The 17,004-nt window shown below is 36.1% G+C and overlaps 2 long non-coding RNA genes across 6 annotated transcripts in view; one reads left to right on the top strand and one right to left on the bottom strand.

The window, feature by feature from the left end:
• LOC144649876 (uncharacterized) lies at window positions 1-5,200 on the top strand. Its single transcript, XR_013569972.1, has 3 exons — window positions 1-1,561; window positions 2,590-2,670; window positions 4,197-5,200. It is a non-coding gene; the product is annotated as an uncharacterized LOC144649876 (long non-coding RNA).
• Window positions 5,201-5,218: 18 nt separating this feature from the next.
• The window catches only part of LOC144649875 (uncharacterized), a 31,074-nt gene continuing 19,288 nt past the window's right edge, over window positions 5,219-17,004 (bottom strand). Inside the window, exons 2-7 of one of the 5 annotated variants that reach the window (XR_013569970.1) lie at window positions 16,113-16,209; window positions 14,448-14,564; window positions 11,461-13,341; window positions 10,460-10,534; window positions 10,026-10,104; window positions 5,219-5,853 (exon numbers count right to left, since the gene is read on the bottom strand). This is a non-coding gene — a long non-coding RNA (uncharacterized LOC144649875). Of the gene's footprint in view, window positions 5,854-10,025; window positions 10,105-10,459; window positions 10,810-11,460; window positions 13,342-14,447; window positions 14,565-16,112; window positions 16,210-17,004 lie in introns of those variants that run through there. The other 4 variants (XR_013569971.1, XR_013569969.1, XR_013569968.1 and 1 more) reach the window with 4 other exon arrangements.

Below are 17,004 nucleotides of genomic sequence, written 5' to 3'. Positions count from 1 at the left end.
CCTTTTTGATTAAACATGGCGTGCATGACATAGCCCCTGGTGTGCGTGACAAAGCTCCTTTATCGGCCTAAGTACTATTAAATTCTTCAGATAGATTCTTCTAGTCATTCTTTTAACTGGCTAGGTATATTTTTGTAATTATATTATGACAGGCATAAGCGGCTAAATTGAACTTTCCGTCAGGTTATTGAAGAAATAGCAAATGCTCAATTTATACAAAGTCAGGGCTCCTGACAAAGTGTGATTATCAGGGAAGGGGAGGGGTCGGAAAATAACAAAACTGATAATATATAATATATTTATTTAATTCCGCTTCTTAGTACTAAATGAGAGCGGCTGTCAAAAAAAATACATTTGGGTTGCCTTTGTAAAAAAATAAAATCGATTTTATTTTTAAATTGTAAACCTAGAAACAAGTAGTTCTTAAATTAATAAAATCGAGTGTTTTATTTTTGGACTTCATCACAGTGATCACACGACTCAGTTCTTTGGGGTCTGGAATCTACCGCGTACCGAATTGACGTCACTGATTAATCTGGTTCCCAGGTTTTTTCTTAGTTTATTCTGTTCAATGACGACCCTGGAAGTCAGTTTTATTTTGTTCTTTTGCCTGATCAAGATATTTACTGCTAAGTCTAGATACCAGTTTTACGATGAAAACAGGTGCAAAAAAATATTCACTCGCCCAGATATCTCCACTTTCAACTGTAATGATCACGACAATTTAAATATCCCGCGCTTATTACAATGCGAAGACAAACCAATCAAATGGTCGCACTGAAACAACCATTTCGGTGCGTGGTCGCAAATGTTTGAAAATTTAAATTGTAAATTATACATGTGCTAAAACATTTGTCACGTTGTGTTCTTCGGTGGAAGTTTAACATCCACGTTCAAGATTTCAACTAGCAGAAATTTACCTTAACCTTCGCCTATGGCTACGAAAAAACTACCAAGCTTCAGTTTGGCAAAGTTTTTACGTTTGGAGAGGTAACAAAGCACAACTACGTATACCTGCAACAAGAACTTGGCTATACACAAACTATGCAAGCACGTGCTTCGGTGAAAGGGAATATATCACAAGGCAAATGGTTTTCAGACTTTCCAAGGTAAGAATTGTACAGTGCAACAAAGTAGTTTGTAGTAGTAATTTAGCTTTTGCTTCTCGAAAGACGTTGTAAGACCTCAGGTAAAGCTAGTCCACTGACAATTAGCAGTTGTTGTGTTAGGTGTTTTTTGTCCTAATATTTACCGAGGTATACGTGTGTCAGACTAGCAGAGCATTTATTTAACCGATACAAGCTATGGCAATATTTTGTGATAACATTCCAAAGAAGTGCAATATTTTTCTTGCGCTCCAGCGGAGCATTTTACTGAGTACATTGTCCGCGTAGCTCGAATTTAAAAACCTGTTCCAGCAAAACAAGATTAACTAGAGAAGCCTGTATGCTTGGATCGTTTTAAACCAATCGTTTATACTATTTCATTATTTCCAGGACTAAGAAATGAAGATAAAACCGCGGAGATTCAAATAGAGTGATCCATGACACGATTGCTTCAGGTAACTTTAACCTCAAACCTTTATTTCCCCCTTCCTGTTTGGCATACATTTCTTTAATGTTAGTTCTAAAAATAGGCCATTTTACAGTTGTCTGCTCAGCGACCTGGCCTTTGAATGGAAGTGAGGCTGAAGGTGACCTTGTTTTGATACACTGCTTTTGTTGTGTTATCATGTTGTTCGTCTAGTTGTACAAATAGCAGGGGTATCAATGCAAGGTCACCTCCAGCCTCACTACCATTCAAAGGCCAGGTCACTTGGCAGGCAACTGTAAAATTGACTATTTGTTAGTACATCAAGACAATATCCCTAAGCCAGAGAATATTTGCCCCTAGTTTATGATCTTATGTTCTCTCATTTTCACTGTCACGCCACTGTCATGCCGCGAAAAAATAAATCCAAAACTATTGATTCAAAAACTCAAGAATATTACAGGTTGTAAAAAACTACTATATAAACTACTTGCCCACGTCTCAGGTCTGTGCGGTATTCCGTACTCGAGTTATCCGTCAAAATGTTTCACGCAAATTTAGAGAGCACGGTATGGAAACGCCATGTTGGAGCCTAACTGCTTGGGCTCCAACATGGCGGTCAGATCACCATCATGAACAAGTAAACATTCAGATACACACTTTTCACAAAATCTCAACTGTTCAGATTGTTGAAAATCACAAGATGAAGACGAAGCAAAAAAAAATGGGGGGCCTTGCGATTCTGAATTTAAGAATTTTGATGACGTCCAAGAAAACCAAGAATTAATAATGGAAAGAAGTGGCCTTGATTAGTAGGGGAAGGCATAAAAATTTGGACTATTTCTAAGGCTTTAGGGCCCCCTTTGCGGTAACGTTTACGTACACCTCTCCGACTTAATTATAAGTGCAATTGATTGTTTTTTACTTCTGCACGGCGAACGAACTTTGGTACTGAACAGTAAATGGCAAGAGGAATTCGTTCTACGAGCAATTCGTAGAATGTTTGGATAAAAAACTTTGATATACTGTACTTACGTTGTTTTCTTGATCGCTTTGTAGATTGGTATTGGTGTGGTGCCCTGTGATCAGTTAATCTCACAAGAGGAAGATGGAAAATGCCTTGCTCAAATAACGACAATGGTGAGTTTAGAGACCTTAATTTACCATTTCATTAATTTTGCATCACTGCACGGCCGGGTTGTTCGGATGCCGATTAACACTAATCCAGGATAAAAAGGCGACTGTAATTTTAATGTCCTTTTTATGGAGTTTGAGACAAGTGGAATTCAAAACTGGAGGACAGAAAATATAAACAGAAAACCTCACTGAAAAATCATAAAAATGAAATCAAAACCTACGTTAATCCTGGATTAGTTTATCGTGCATTGAACAACCAGGCCTGGTCGTGCTGCACAAACCCTCGATTTCTAAAAGCACGTTTATTCAGGCGATATACATTTGCTATTTATTGAACTGTACACGAAATAAATTTTAAGCTCGTTCAATTGTTAGCTGTTCAAAAAATCGCGGAATCACCGAAAATTTCTATGAGCTGACAAAGACAATTTTGAGACTACTCCCGGAAACCTTTCTATCGAATCGCCGTGTAAAATTATTCTTTGATGACCACCTTTATTTAAAAAAAACATTTAACTAGAACAAGATAACTAAAAATAACATGCCAACTGTGGTGATGAACATTACCGACAAATGCATTGTTAGAAAAAAAAATAGACCCTTTTTTTCTAACAATGCGTTTGTCCGTAATGTTCATCACCGCAGTTTGCGTGCTATTTAATTTAGTTAAACTACGATGGCCAAAGATAAAGAGTATTTAGAACAAGATAACAAGGAGCGACAAAGATTCAAAAATAGGTTTTTTTTTAAAAGGAGTCTATCTTGTGGGATATTTTAAACAAATTTTCTCGGAGGTATCTTTCTCCTTTAGTAGATTTGAGGCAAGGTATGAACTCTCGAAAAGAGGTGACAATTAGAACTGAAATTTATTTCTCATTGGTCTATGTCGTTGTATAACCTTGAACGTTTTAAAGAATAAAAGCAAATGTTTTCGCTGACATGGAACACTGGCCCTTAATCCTTCTTTCGGGAGTTGGGTGACCTTGAACGACCTTCAATACTATGTTGGTTTTCATTATGATGCCAATTAGCCACGTGGTCTCTGAATGGTAAACAAATTTACATGGAGAGACTGAAATCTTAGTATTCTGATTTACATTTTCATGAATTTACACTTGATGATTCGAATTAAAAAACTTTCGTCGCTTTTTTTAGCGAAAGACAAACGACTTGCGTACTTAAGAGCAGAATATAGAGCAACCATTCTATTAACAATTGTACAAGCATCGTCTTGGTCTCCAAAATATGATTTTGTCGCAAATAATGGGGGGGGGGGGGGGGGGAGAATCGATTTTCCAAAACGACCGTTGTCGCTTTCAAATGTTAACCTTTTTGAAAACCACATGGCTAATTTGGTATATTATACATGAAAACCTATAGTAAATAAACCTACAATCAAACACCGTCGCGTTCTTTTTACGGTGGACAATATTTTCAGTGTTATACGTATTGGTTAAATCCAACCAAGTTAAAAGGTAATAATGTGTTGACGTAAAGCATGGTAAAGTATTCCTTATTTTTTTTTTCAGGATCACTCCTTGCTGCGGATTCTAATGGACTCTCAAGACTAATTTTCATGGATATTTGTGGACGACAGATGCCTACTGTCAGTTCTGGATCATGCTGGTCGGCCTGCTGAACATTGTGCTTCGTTAGGTAAAGGACAATAATTTAATCACTGTATATCGAAACAAATGTATAGGTACAAATTATTCAAGCCTTTCAATTCCGAAGACTGCTCGAGATCTCATTTTTTCTTACAAAATCAGTTCACTGTCAAGCAAATAGATGATAAGGAAATTTTCAACTAATTTTTCTTAATGAATTGCCAAATTCTCCTTACTAATGATAAGAGAAACTTATGAAGTCAGAAAGGAGAACTTTTACTTTAAAATTTGGGCTTAAATGCTTAGCTTTAGCAAACGCGGACCCATGTTATGAAAACCACAGACCAAACTTAATTGTTTTGACGAATTTAATTCAGTTTAATTTTTTCAAAAAATATTGTTTGCTAGTTACTACGAAATCAACCAGAATTTGTTTTTAAATTTTGCCATATTTCGCTGTTTAATTGCAGTCAAATTTGTGCAAAGATTCACGAAATTTTTTTAGAAACAACTCTACGCCAAAACCTGACATGTTTAATTATCTTTACCGTGTGGTTTCGTTGCGTAGCATGGGTCCGCATTTAATTTAACGCATCGAAAAAGTTTTGCGAAGAAGTTATCAAGCAAGTCAAAGGAAAATAATTTTCAAAGATCTCAGCAAATACTGTGTTTACTTGAATCCGAAGTAAAAAAAAAATTATTAGCCAGTTTAAGAATTTTTTTCACCAATAATTTGTGCTTACTCGTTTTTAAAACGTGGAAAGTTTTCAAACGTTTTGATCTAAATGTATTTGCGCATTTCGTAGTTAATTCTAGCCAAAATTTATTGTGATCTATGTATTCATTGCAAATATATTTAAGTTTTTGTACTGATTAGTTTTATTTCATCGACTCTTGTAATTACTATAAACAATGTTCATACTTAGAAATGTCGTTTATTGTTTTCAACTTCTCTATCAGTAGTACAATCTCAATGGTTTTAAATAAGTTTGCTTTAATAAAACTTGTAAATTAGTTAATGATACAAACCAATAAAATCTTTTACAAGTATTGTTTGTTTTATTTCTTTTTTGTCTTTAATTGTGCAAAAGAAGTAAAAAAAATATTGCGCTTTTAAAAGGGGCCTGGTAACTAGGAGAAATGTAGGCTATCTCTTTTACTATATTTTGACTATGTAGGGTTGCCGAAAAGAAAAAAAAATCCTGCGAGTTTGAACAGAGTCTAGTCAGAAATCAAACATATATTTGGACTTTTGAAGGGATAAATCCGTTTGCACAGTGCTGGATTTTTCCCGCCAAACGACTTAGTATATTTTTGATTCAAAACCAGACACCATTCAAAAGCGCAGACTTTTTTTTCTAAGAACAATTTTCCCGCCAAAAGACTTAGTTTTTTTAGGCTTTTTTGGTCCCTTTTAAAAGCGCAATATTTTTTAACCAAGAAAAATTTCCCGCCAAAAGACTTAGTTTTTTTTCCATTTTAAAACCAAACAATTCCTGTTTAAAGTCCTTTTATTATTGTCGCCTGGGCTTTGTTCTTTGGTGACTCCACTGAATTACTTTCTGGTTTAGTCTTGAACCTAGAAGGAAAGATCACAAATAAATTTAATTGCAAACACTGCTCTTTCTACAACCTTGGTTTTGAGAAATGATTATTATTAAATGTATAAGCGAGGCGACAAGCAAACTGAAGGAAATAGAGCAAGAACACAACTCCGAAGAACATTTCGTCATGTACTCAAAATGGTTTTAATTAAGCCGAAATATTACGGTTCGAAGAATTCTATTTATTTTTGTGAATTACGCGAATACCACGGAAATGTTCTTTCGAGTTGTTTTTCCACTTATTTATAAACTTTTTCTATCTACTTCAACCAAATAACAACATGAATGGATCAGCTTGGCGATATGACCCAAAGGTTTTTAACTACAAACCAGCGGAATATTTATCCGGAGGTTTTTATACTTTTACGTAGTTTTTCTATTTTATGCAAAACAACATTTGATTAAAAATTATGTCTTCTTTTTACAACCATTTCTAAGGCAAAAGAATATAATAAAGTGCTAATCTAAAGGCCTGTTTACACAGACGATTTTTGTGACAATTTTTGCGGCGATTGCAAATCGCGCGTAAACTAACGGCGAATTTCATAGCGATTTCGTGGTGATTCGTCGCCACGAAATCACCGCTATGTTTTTTGTTACTGGCAATCTTTTTAAATGGTGTTGTGAGCCACCTTACGGCAAGTGAGTCGTAATCGAGTTCGTGTCTCAAGCTCTTGTTTTTGTGGCACTGAAATTAAAAGATTGCAAATTCCAATTTCCAGATAAAATATATTTTTGTTTTGATACACTTAACAGTTCCAAGCTTAAAATATGAATACTCTTTACTTATTTCTACACGTTTCTTTTACTGCAATATCTGAGAATTTGGTGGGAAATCAAGGCAGTGACAAGCCTTCTAGGCTCCTTTTTGTTAGCTGTCTATTCAATACACAATTTATCGCGATAAATAGAGGAATCTAAATATAAAATGGTGCGCTCAAAAACTGACACAGACACCCCCCCCCCCCCCCCCCCCTTCTCCTTCTACCGACTATACTCTTACGTGGGTAATTCTTCTGGGATTTCAAATTGCGAATTTTGGACTAAAACTTTACCACGTCTTAAGATTTTTTTCATCTTTAAGTTGAAGTACGAAACAAGAGAATTCTCTTTTTTTCAAAATGAACACTTGTCAGTCTCAAGCTTGGTGTATATATTCTCCTTACTGACCGCAGTATTTTTTTCTAATCTTTGTTTTGAGAATCTCGTGATACATCAAAACAATATCTAGCAGTTAATATTTTCCTTAATCCCATTACCATCTTTAACATTTCTTTTTTTTCCAGAAATTGGGATTACAAATCCAATGGTTTAAGTTTGTTTCCAAACTTTACAAATTTTAAACGTGAAAGCTGACTCCAACTGAGATTTTGACGAAAAATTCAATCGAAAGGTAACCTACGATTTTCTTCATTCTTTCACATTGCCATTGTTTTATTTTAGTTTAATTTCATTTGGTTTACAAGAAAAACTGTCGCTGAACTGAGAAGCTACCATGACAGCAATTCATACAGTTAATTTTGAGAAGGCAAATTTTTTTCAAAATTTAATCAAACTCTAAACTTGTTTTTCAGAAGTCAAATCCATTAACAGGACTTAGGGAGGGGGGCCCAACCCCACCCCTCCCTCACTCTTTTCGCTCGCCCCTCCTCTCCTCTTTTGGAACATCTGGAATTGTCTATCTATGACGTTATTTCACTGTCTTTAGTTCACAGTATTGGTAGATCTTTGAAGATGGGGAAATTTTTAACGGCGGTTTTCTTTTAAAAAAGTAACCATTAGATCGGAACGTTTTCTGCAAAGAATAAAATTTCACAATTTTATCTTCAGTACAATGAGAAACTTTCATATCTTCCATTCGCTGTTTTCACCGTTCCCATAATACATCTTGTTTACCCCCCAAAATTTTGCATAAGCATTGTTTTCAATTTCTCTTGGGATTTACAGTGACGTGCAATCGTCCCCAGAGAAATTGAAAACAATGCTTATCAAAAATTGGGGTTATTTAAATAAAACAAGATGTATTATGGGATCGTGAAAAAAGCGAATTGATGTTAACTTTTCCACAAACGCAAGAGCCGACTAAAAGAGTTCATTCTATGTAAATAATTTGCACTCTAGTCAAATAATTTGTAACAATTTTGTGGCATAAGTGCATAAGTCAGTATTAAATGCAAACAAAATGAGTGAGAATAACAGACGACCAGCTAAGGAAAAATACAATAGTTTACAGTATTAATTGATAAAGAATAATCGTGTCTAGTAAGAAATATTTTAAAAATGATATCGTTGCAGTCCTTAGATTATACTCGTTTAATTTGCCGCAAGTTCACCAATTCTCTTTTGAATCATCTCTTATTTTCTTAACATAGAATATAGTAGACCATGCGACTTAAATTATTCAATCTGGTTCCAGTCATGAAGAAAATATTCAATCGATTGCCAACGATTGCGAGCGGTAAACACGCGAGCTTGCTCACTACATGTGAGTGATGTTAATATATCTGACAGAATTAGCCATGTTCAAAACGAGCAGGGGACTGGGTACGAATATCCAATATCGATTGCACTGAAAAACTGGGCCCGTCTTCTGAAAGAGCATCCAAAAATTAGTAACTCAACCAAATTTGAGAGTTATTGGTTTAAACGCAAAGGCATGGAACTCTTTTAAAAATCGTTAAAATAAGAGAGCTTTGTATGGCTGGATGGACAGCTGTCCCTCCAATCCGGTCCATACTAAGCTCTCTTATTTTAGCAATTTCTAAAAGTGAACCATACCTATGCGTTTAAACCAATAACTCTCAAATTTGGTTGAGTTAATAATTTTTGGATGCTCTTTCAGATAACGGGCCCAGTTTTTCAGTGCAATCGATATTGAATATTCGTACCCAGTCCCCTGCTCGTTTTGAACATGGCTAATTAAACCAGCGATTTAAGGGTCACTATCACAGGGAATCTTAGCACATGCAGGAAATGCTTCCAGAACACTAAGATAAAGATTTCAGTGAATCGTTACAGGGACAGCAAATTGTAATTAATTTTTTAGTATTTATTCTAAAACGCAACGACGGAATTGAAAAAAGCCTACCCGGCTACTTTAATTTGAGATCAGAACCTCGAGTATGTGCAATTTATTCGAAACTCATGATAACACTCGGCCTAAATAGTTTTAACTATTTAAGCTTCAGTGTGCTAGTAAAACAGTAATTTTTAACAAAACAAGACAATTACTGTAAGGTTTTCATTATTATGAATGTGCCTTTACAGTGCCTTTCGGCTTTTAACTTTTCGAAGTTTCGTTTATGATAGTGCTTCCTTAACCAAGCGAAACAAAACTCCTATTTAACAACACCGGGAGGGATTTTCTGTTCTCATAAATTTTCATTTGAAATATGAAAACAACCATCGTCTTCTCTGGTCATGCTCCGAAATGTGGAAAAATTGCATGAACGTTTTTGAACAGACATCAAACATTAATGGGCCTCATTTAAAATAAATGCTATGAATTTTAGTTACCATGGTAACAGTGAAAATAAAACTAGGAAATGCGATCAAAACACAAACGACTAAGAAAATAAAAAAAATTAACGCCTTCTCGACGAAAATTGTATTTTCAAAGCCGTACCTTTACATTTAAGTAAAATAGTATTTTGCAGCATCATCCACTGTTGGCCAAGTTCTTCCGACTCCAACATTGATCACATTGTTTAAATGTTTAATATTGCATTCCCCATGTTTCACAAAGTTATATCCAGGATTTACTGGAGTTATGCTCAAGTTTCTAATTCAGCTGCGCATGAAATACTTAAGTGATATGCTTCCGACTGTAATTCAGATACTTGACATCTAAACTGCCCAATTATTTTGCTTAGTAGCAAACGATGAGGGAGCAAAGACCAATTATTCGAGTTAGAGTCTGTTTTTATGCAGTAAAACGTTATCAGAGACACCTAAAATACGTACGTATTTGTAAAAAGATTTGCCCACCCATCCGACGTCCACTCTGCCTCGTGACAAGTTTGAATAGTTGGATCTTCCAGAGCGATTTGGAGGAGGTGACCTAGTGTCACTGGGTAACGTAATCATACATGTAAACAGACCATTGCCACGAGTAAAAAATGTTGCAGAAGAAGAAAACTTAACTCACCTATTTATGAGATGCCAAGAAGTTATTTTCCAATCCCTTTTTATTGCTTGATCCATTTTTAATGAAATCGCCCAGACATCTTTGGAAAAACAATTGAAAATATATTAATACTTTCTTGCTCGTTGTTCAAGAAGACAGAATGTAATTGCTAATTAAATTCAGAAAATGGACAATGTAACGATATTGTGCCCGGAGATATCTGGCAATTTACTATATGAATGTTTGTACACGGCTATGACAAACATGCTTCTTGGAAAAGCCTGTGCATATTTTTGACAACCGATATTGAAGATTGATTTCTTCCACAGCACCGTTTCATATAATTAAAAGTTCGTTCCGTGTACCACAGGCATCCCACCTCAAGCGCCTATCGCCCAGGATGATTCTAATGACGACATTTTACTGAAATTTAGGACAAAAGAAACTGCACTCACCAACTGCCAAGATGTAGAGACGTTCTTTTCCAAGCTTTTTTAAATTGTTGTTTCGCCAGTTAAATCGCCCAGAAACTGTTGAAGAAAGCAGGTGAATAAATAACAGCATTCTTGGTGGTGACTGGAGATCATGCAAAGCTTTAAAGGATTAAATGGAAACCCCAGGAAGGAAACTGACAGGATCACGGCAGCAGAGTGCACGCTAAAATCCTTGTAATCCAAATAAGAGCACAGTCATCCACTGATTGCGATACCGTCATCCCAAGTGCTCTTATCTGATAAAGTTTTTTTTTCAAATCTTCTGTTACCCCTGTTTTAATTTCATCAATTATATTCTGTGGTTTTGAAATGAAGTACCGTATTTACTCGAATAGGCGCCGCGGCGCTCACGGCCTTCACAACGTTAACATAACTGCGACATTGTTAAAATTTTTGATAGAAAAAATAATAGGCGAGCGGTAAAACATAACAACTTTGAACTGCAAAACACCGCTTTTGATGAAAACGAATTTCGAAGGCTGTTTTAGAGTTTCTTTGTAGTGCTCTTTTTGCTTATTTGGAATTCCTCGAATAAGAGCCGCATCGGGACTGCGGCGCTTATTCGGGGGCGGCGCTTATTAACTTTTTTTGTCCTGAATGCGGCGCTTATTCGAGGGCGGCGCTTATTCGGGGGCGGCGCTTATTCGAGTAAATACGGTAGGCTTGTTATTAATAAAGAAATATTTAGTCTGTGTAATAAGGCAAGTAGCAAAAACACTTGAGACAAGTTTATAATTATGCACAGAAGTCCATAACTACTAATTCCAATTAAACTACCCCTAAACGCGTTTCCTGGCTTCAAGAAGTACAATGTAAACCACAAAGCGAATAAAAGACAAACTTTCGGGCACATTACTTAGAAAGGAACCATCCACATGTTGATAAACATAAGTTGACTGTTAATGTAGAACTTTGGCGGTGCGAAAAGTTCGAACTATATGCCATTTATTTTCTTAACTTACCTCAAGCTTGTAATTCTCAGACAAAGCGAAAACCATTCTTTGTTCTTCCATGGCTTATTAATATCTCTGAACTGTTCGTACTTTGTGTCCACCAAGAAAACCTTTCCTGTTCATAACTTTGACGACTCTTGTAGCAAAACGTGGCTTGACGAAGTTTCACACGTGCAGTAACCTGTGAATAAATTAATTTTGCATAATGCTTGAAGAACGTTAATGATTGGATGAATGCAAATTTTGAAAAAAGCGCGCGAACTTGTTCAAATTGCAGAACAGTATGAGAATCTTGCTTTTTGTTTTTCTCCTAAAATAATTTATTTTATTGGCTATACCGCGGGACAATGTGCAGGCAAAAAGCTGAAAAATATTTGTGGTTCATATTCAAAGATTGCTGGTACTTAAAACATTAAAAGAATCATAAAAGACAAAGGCCCTCGAAAGGCCCAATTTTAGACGGCAGTACGCCAGGTTGATGGCATAATAGTTTTCCCAAATCCTTCTGTCCTTGGTTGTAATACTTGCGCCAAAAATAAGCAAAGAAAGCGAACAAAGTCCTTCGGCAAGAAAAACTAAAAAAACTGTACTTTGTGCATGCAGTGGTTGTATTATTGAATTATCGTATTATGGTGTATTCATAGAAATTTTTTCACAGCCAATGAAGGGTTTCCTTTCAAAGGATATAGTCATGTTAACTTGAGCGCTCTCGTTTTGTTCTGGTCACTTTTAGAAAGTGATCACTCGTATAAAATTTGCAATATTAAGTTCGCTCTCACGGAATCGAGATTTTATGGCTTATTTCACAGATTCACAGAAGTAGGGACTTCATTTCAAGATAAAGAAGACTGCCAAGTATTTTACTAAAACCACTTTTTATTTGATTACTTTAACGTTTATCAAAAATATTTTACAACTGACATGAAAATTTCTGTTTTATAATTTCAGTACTGAAATGATCGAATTTATGACAAAGAAGCTGCAAAAGCACTGGTACTTGATGATTACAAAAATTGAATATAAAACAGGGGAACAAGCACCCATTCTGGCAAATGCCATCTAAGATAAAGAATTTATGATTTTTTTTTATTCATGACATAGTCTAGGAGCTCCCGTGCACTCCGAAAGTCTTTCCTTAACGTGGCGCAAGGAATTACGTAATGTTGCCTAGTAACAAATCCCGCTGAAAATCTCGGGCTCAATCATTTCCCTGACAAAATTTAACCAAACTTAACCAAGTGTCGTTTCGTACCTACTACTGTTTCCTCGAAATGCCAGACAACGAAAAAGTTGATATACAATATTTTTCTAAGTCTTTTGGCGGGAAAAATTTGTTTGGAGTTCTCATCCTTGTGGTACAACTATGTACATACGCATGCGTGTTTGATATCATATTCTTGAGTGAAAGTTTTTTTAGCAGACAAAATGTGTATGTTTCACGTTTATGAGCTCTATCTTTTTCAGATGCCTTGCAAATGACCAGTTTGAGAAAAGGCTGAAGAAAAAATCTTATCTTGGAAGACAGGAAAAATTGTATGTAAAAAAAAAAAAAAAAGATTGTATTAAGATGACACCTGAAAAGGGGTAAAGATTGAACCCCTTGTTTACAAACCTTGCTTTACTTTACTCTGATGGCGACTACCATAGTATTTAGACTATGTGGTGAATCTTTTTAGCTCCGCATTTTAGCTACAGCTGTAAAACTAGTGTTAACAACTTCATAAAATAATGATTTTACGAGAGCCATGAAGAAAAATAAAAACAATTACATAGCGGCACTGCTTTCCGTCGAAAAAAACAAATATTCTTAATAATGATAGGCATTCCGAGACCTGTTTTAAAATTACGACTATCAACTTACAACTGGAACTTAATAAACTCGGCGATTTACTGCAAAAAATTTATGGTTAAAGAATCATCTAAAAACTGTAAACCTAGCCGAGCTGTGCGTAAACCACAAACAGAAAATATTAATACAGTAGAACTCAAACTCGGATAACTCGAACAACCCCGCTAACTCGAAATAACTTCTATTTCCCTTGGAACCACTTTTCAGTCATTTCTTTTTCTCGGTTGTAACTCGAAAATACCGCTAACTCGAACACTGTTTTTCGTTTCCCTACAGGATTCGAGTTACCAGAGTTCAACTGTATGTAAATTAAAATGATTGCAGAAAATTTTACATTCCATAAAATTACCATGAGTATTGTTACCTGAAATAAATAATTTGAATAACTTTAAATTTCGCGGGTTTTCGTATCGCAAACATGTATGTTTGTTGTGAAATGTTGTATCGTTTTTCTGACACGCCTTGCAAAGCTAAATACTCTATAAAAAATGTAAAGCTTTTCTTTGCTCGATGTGGAAAAGTAATAAAATGAAAATTGAAATTGAAATTTTTTTCTTTTCAAATCCAAGAAGAGAATTACACAGAGCCGCTGGAACTTAAAGACAAAAGACGTTAACACTAAATAAGTATTTATCCCGCGTCATTCAACATGGCTTAAATGAAAACCCTATTTTTTCCAGCCGTGCAAACGACTCCAGTTTCAGTTCATTTACATCAACTTCCCTGTGTAAACAGGCGATAATTTCCTCCTTAGCTTACGTTATTCACAACAGTTTCAGTCATGCTGCAGGAAAAAAACTGGCTAAAATATGACCATTTCAAAGTCCTATCCAAATTGAGTATTTAATACTACCCTTGAAGTAAAGGGAGCTTATATAGTTTCCTTTGAAGCTGTTGTTTGGTCTCGTCACGCAACTCTCCCTTCCAGAGAGCGTTGCGTGACGAGTCCAAACTACGGCTGCGAAGGTGACAAAGGGGTGGACCTTTTTTTTTTTTTGGGGGGGGGGGGGGAGCGGGGGAGGAAGAAATTTTTCTAAGATCCAATTTCTTTTTAGCCAGTTTAGCATACTCCGAAATTTTTGAAAACTAAAGGTGGCTCTGAAACCGCTCCAGAGAAATTTTCAAAGGTGAGGTAAGACTATCTAACCTGTCACTGGTAGACATGTTAACATAACGGCTATTGTAAGTGATGTATGATGTATCCAACTGGAGATCTCCTACAGATCACCAATCATTGCACTCCTTGAATGTAATGGCGTCAAACCTGAAAGAAACAAGTCATAGAGTTTATTAATATTCAGTTACAATAATATTACCTGTCACTATTTTATTAGTAGGATTGCCTAGGTGGCTGGAACCAGAAGAAATTGGGAATTTTTTTTGCAACATTACGTAATATTTTGTAATAGAAATAGCACAAAGTGGCAGGAACAACTAAGGAGTGGTGGAAACTGAGAGTGAAAGGTACAGGATGTAGGCCATTCTCACCCCCATTATCTTTTTCACTTCTCTTAGCCGGTGGGGCATTGGCTTGAGAAACGAAGGACTCTGGGGACATAGGATTTTTGAATTAATTTAAAAAAATTTTATTGGCTATTTGAAACTAAGAAATTTTGAACGGAAGTAAAAGACGCCATGACTCTTTTACTGACAATGTATAGAAACATTATGACTGCATGAATGAAGACCAGAAGTCCTAGAATCAAGGAATGGAAATCTTATGTCTCTGGAGCCCTTCGTTTCTTGTGTCAAGGCCCCGCTGCCGGCTAAGAGAAACGAAAGGGGCTATGTGGGCAAGAATGGATGTGGACATTCAGACCCCACCCCAGTCCAAGAGTTAACAATATAACCCCAAACAGGCTTCAGAGAAAATGGCAAGCAAGTATGTACACACAACTTTTTAGGTTTGTTTTCTGAAACAAGTAACCTAATGCCTTTTATTTTCACAAAGTTTAGAATCCGTGACAATTCAGAAAGTGTAGTGTTTGAAATACATGTAGCAACTAAGATGGACACCTGTTAAACACAATCAGAACTTCAACTGAAATATTCAAATAACCTCCCACCTATTAATCCCCTCCTATATCCACCCACATAGGAGGCAGATGGAGTGGCAAATGATCATGCAAAGTGGAAGGAGTTGACATGCGGCATTATGCACCACCTGGAGGTGCCGCAAGGATGATGATGATGATAGCCGCCGCCATGCCAATATATTTTTTATCTAACAGTAAATTAGATATTGAGTTGGTAGTAAATACTAATTACAGAGGAATTCCTTTCAATTTGGGGGAGGGCAGCAGGGAGTCTGAACTTTTCATTTCCTTACTTTTACTTCCAATTTCTGCCCTTCCTTAGAGGTTCCTGCCTCTGTCCTTTCTCTGTTACAAAATAGTATTGAATCCTGCAAATGCTGTACAAAAATTTCTCACTTCTCCAAGTTATTATTAGTTCCAACCTCCAACAGACTCCCTCTTCCTGTTTCCCTCTAAAAAGTACAGGTGTTTGAGTCTATAGTCATTGAAACTGATTGGCCAGTATCGGATGTTGCAGTTCAAAAGAATTTTGGAAAGTTTGTATTCAGTGATTTGTGTATTCAGACAATGTCTGTGGTCTGTAAAGGGCCTGCACAATATTGGCAGAAGTGCTCTGGATGAAAGGAATTGTCAATATACAGTTGTGCAATACAGTTGTGATTTCCATCCCAATATCTCAGGGGTACCCTCCAGAGGTGCCCTAGGCTAGGGAGTTGCCCTGGGAGAGCCAGGTTAGGTTTTGATTTGATCAATGCATAATAACACAAGTTGTTTACCTGGATCCTGGTTTCCAGTAGAATTGATCATCAATCTAGAGTAAGCTACTGTGATGAATGATAGTCTCTTCCTACGTCATCATGGCTTTGTCTCTGCCTGTTAAAGAAAGGGTATTGAACAATTAGTTTAGACAGAATGATTTTGGGGATGTATGGCTGCATGTTATTCAGTAAATGGTCCCCATATCAAAGGGTTCACACATAATTATTTCTTACTTTTGCATTATTATCCCAAAGGAAAGACGGATTCCGCTGAAAGTTCGAGCAATAAGTGTAAAAAATAAATTAACAATACTCTACTCATGGCACGGTTATACATGTATTTAATATACCAATCAGAAACATTTCATTGGTATTCATTTTTATAATTGATCCTACTATTTTGAACTGATATGAAATGGCCAGGTGAGAGAGCTAAAGTTTCATAATTCAATGAGATCTTCATTAAAACTGTGACCTGATGCTATGAGCTCTTTTTTTGGTAACTTTATTTTTGCCTTTTCTGCTGGAATTATCAGCGGAAAATGTCTTAATCACATTTGCTTGAGTAAGTTAGTAAGTTTGTATGTTTGTTGTCAGGTAAGTTGTAAGCATGTTTTTTTGCTGGCTGACAATAGGGTATTAACCTGCAGGAATGGTTAATTATTTGTTCGAGTTAATCTTCCAAGTTCAATATTGCCATTGTATTTAATGTGACCCACTCCCCTCCCATTTTCCCGTGGACACGTCACCTCAATAAGACAACAAAACTGCAAGGTTATAATAAGTGCCTTGTCAAAATTATCTGTGGGGATAGACAGACACACATGCAGGTTTTGTCAAAATATGCAGCATGCTTACTGTTATATGTTTGACTGGCTGGAGAGAGACAAGTATGCTAAACTATAAAATT

Source organism: Oculina patagonica, chromosome 4 (genome assembly GCF_052425735.1).
Source record: "Oculina patagonica isolate OP01 chromosome 4, crgOcupat, whole genome shotgun sequence".
Classification (NCBI taxonomy): Eukaryota; Metazoa; Cnidaria; class Anthozoa; order Scleractinia; family Oculinidae; genus Oculina; species Oculina patagonica.
The sequence above is the reverse complement of the archived record's forward strand: the minus strand, read 5'-3'. Positions and strand labels throughout refer to the sequence as shown.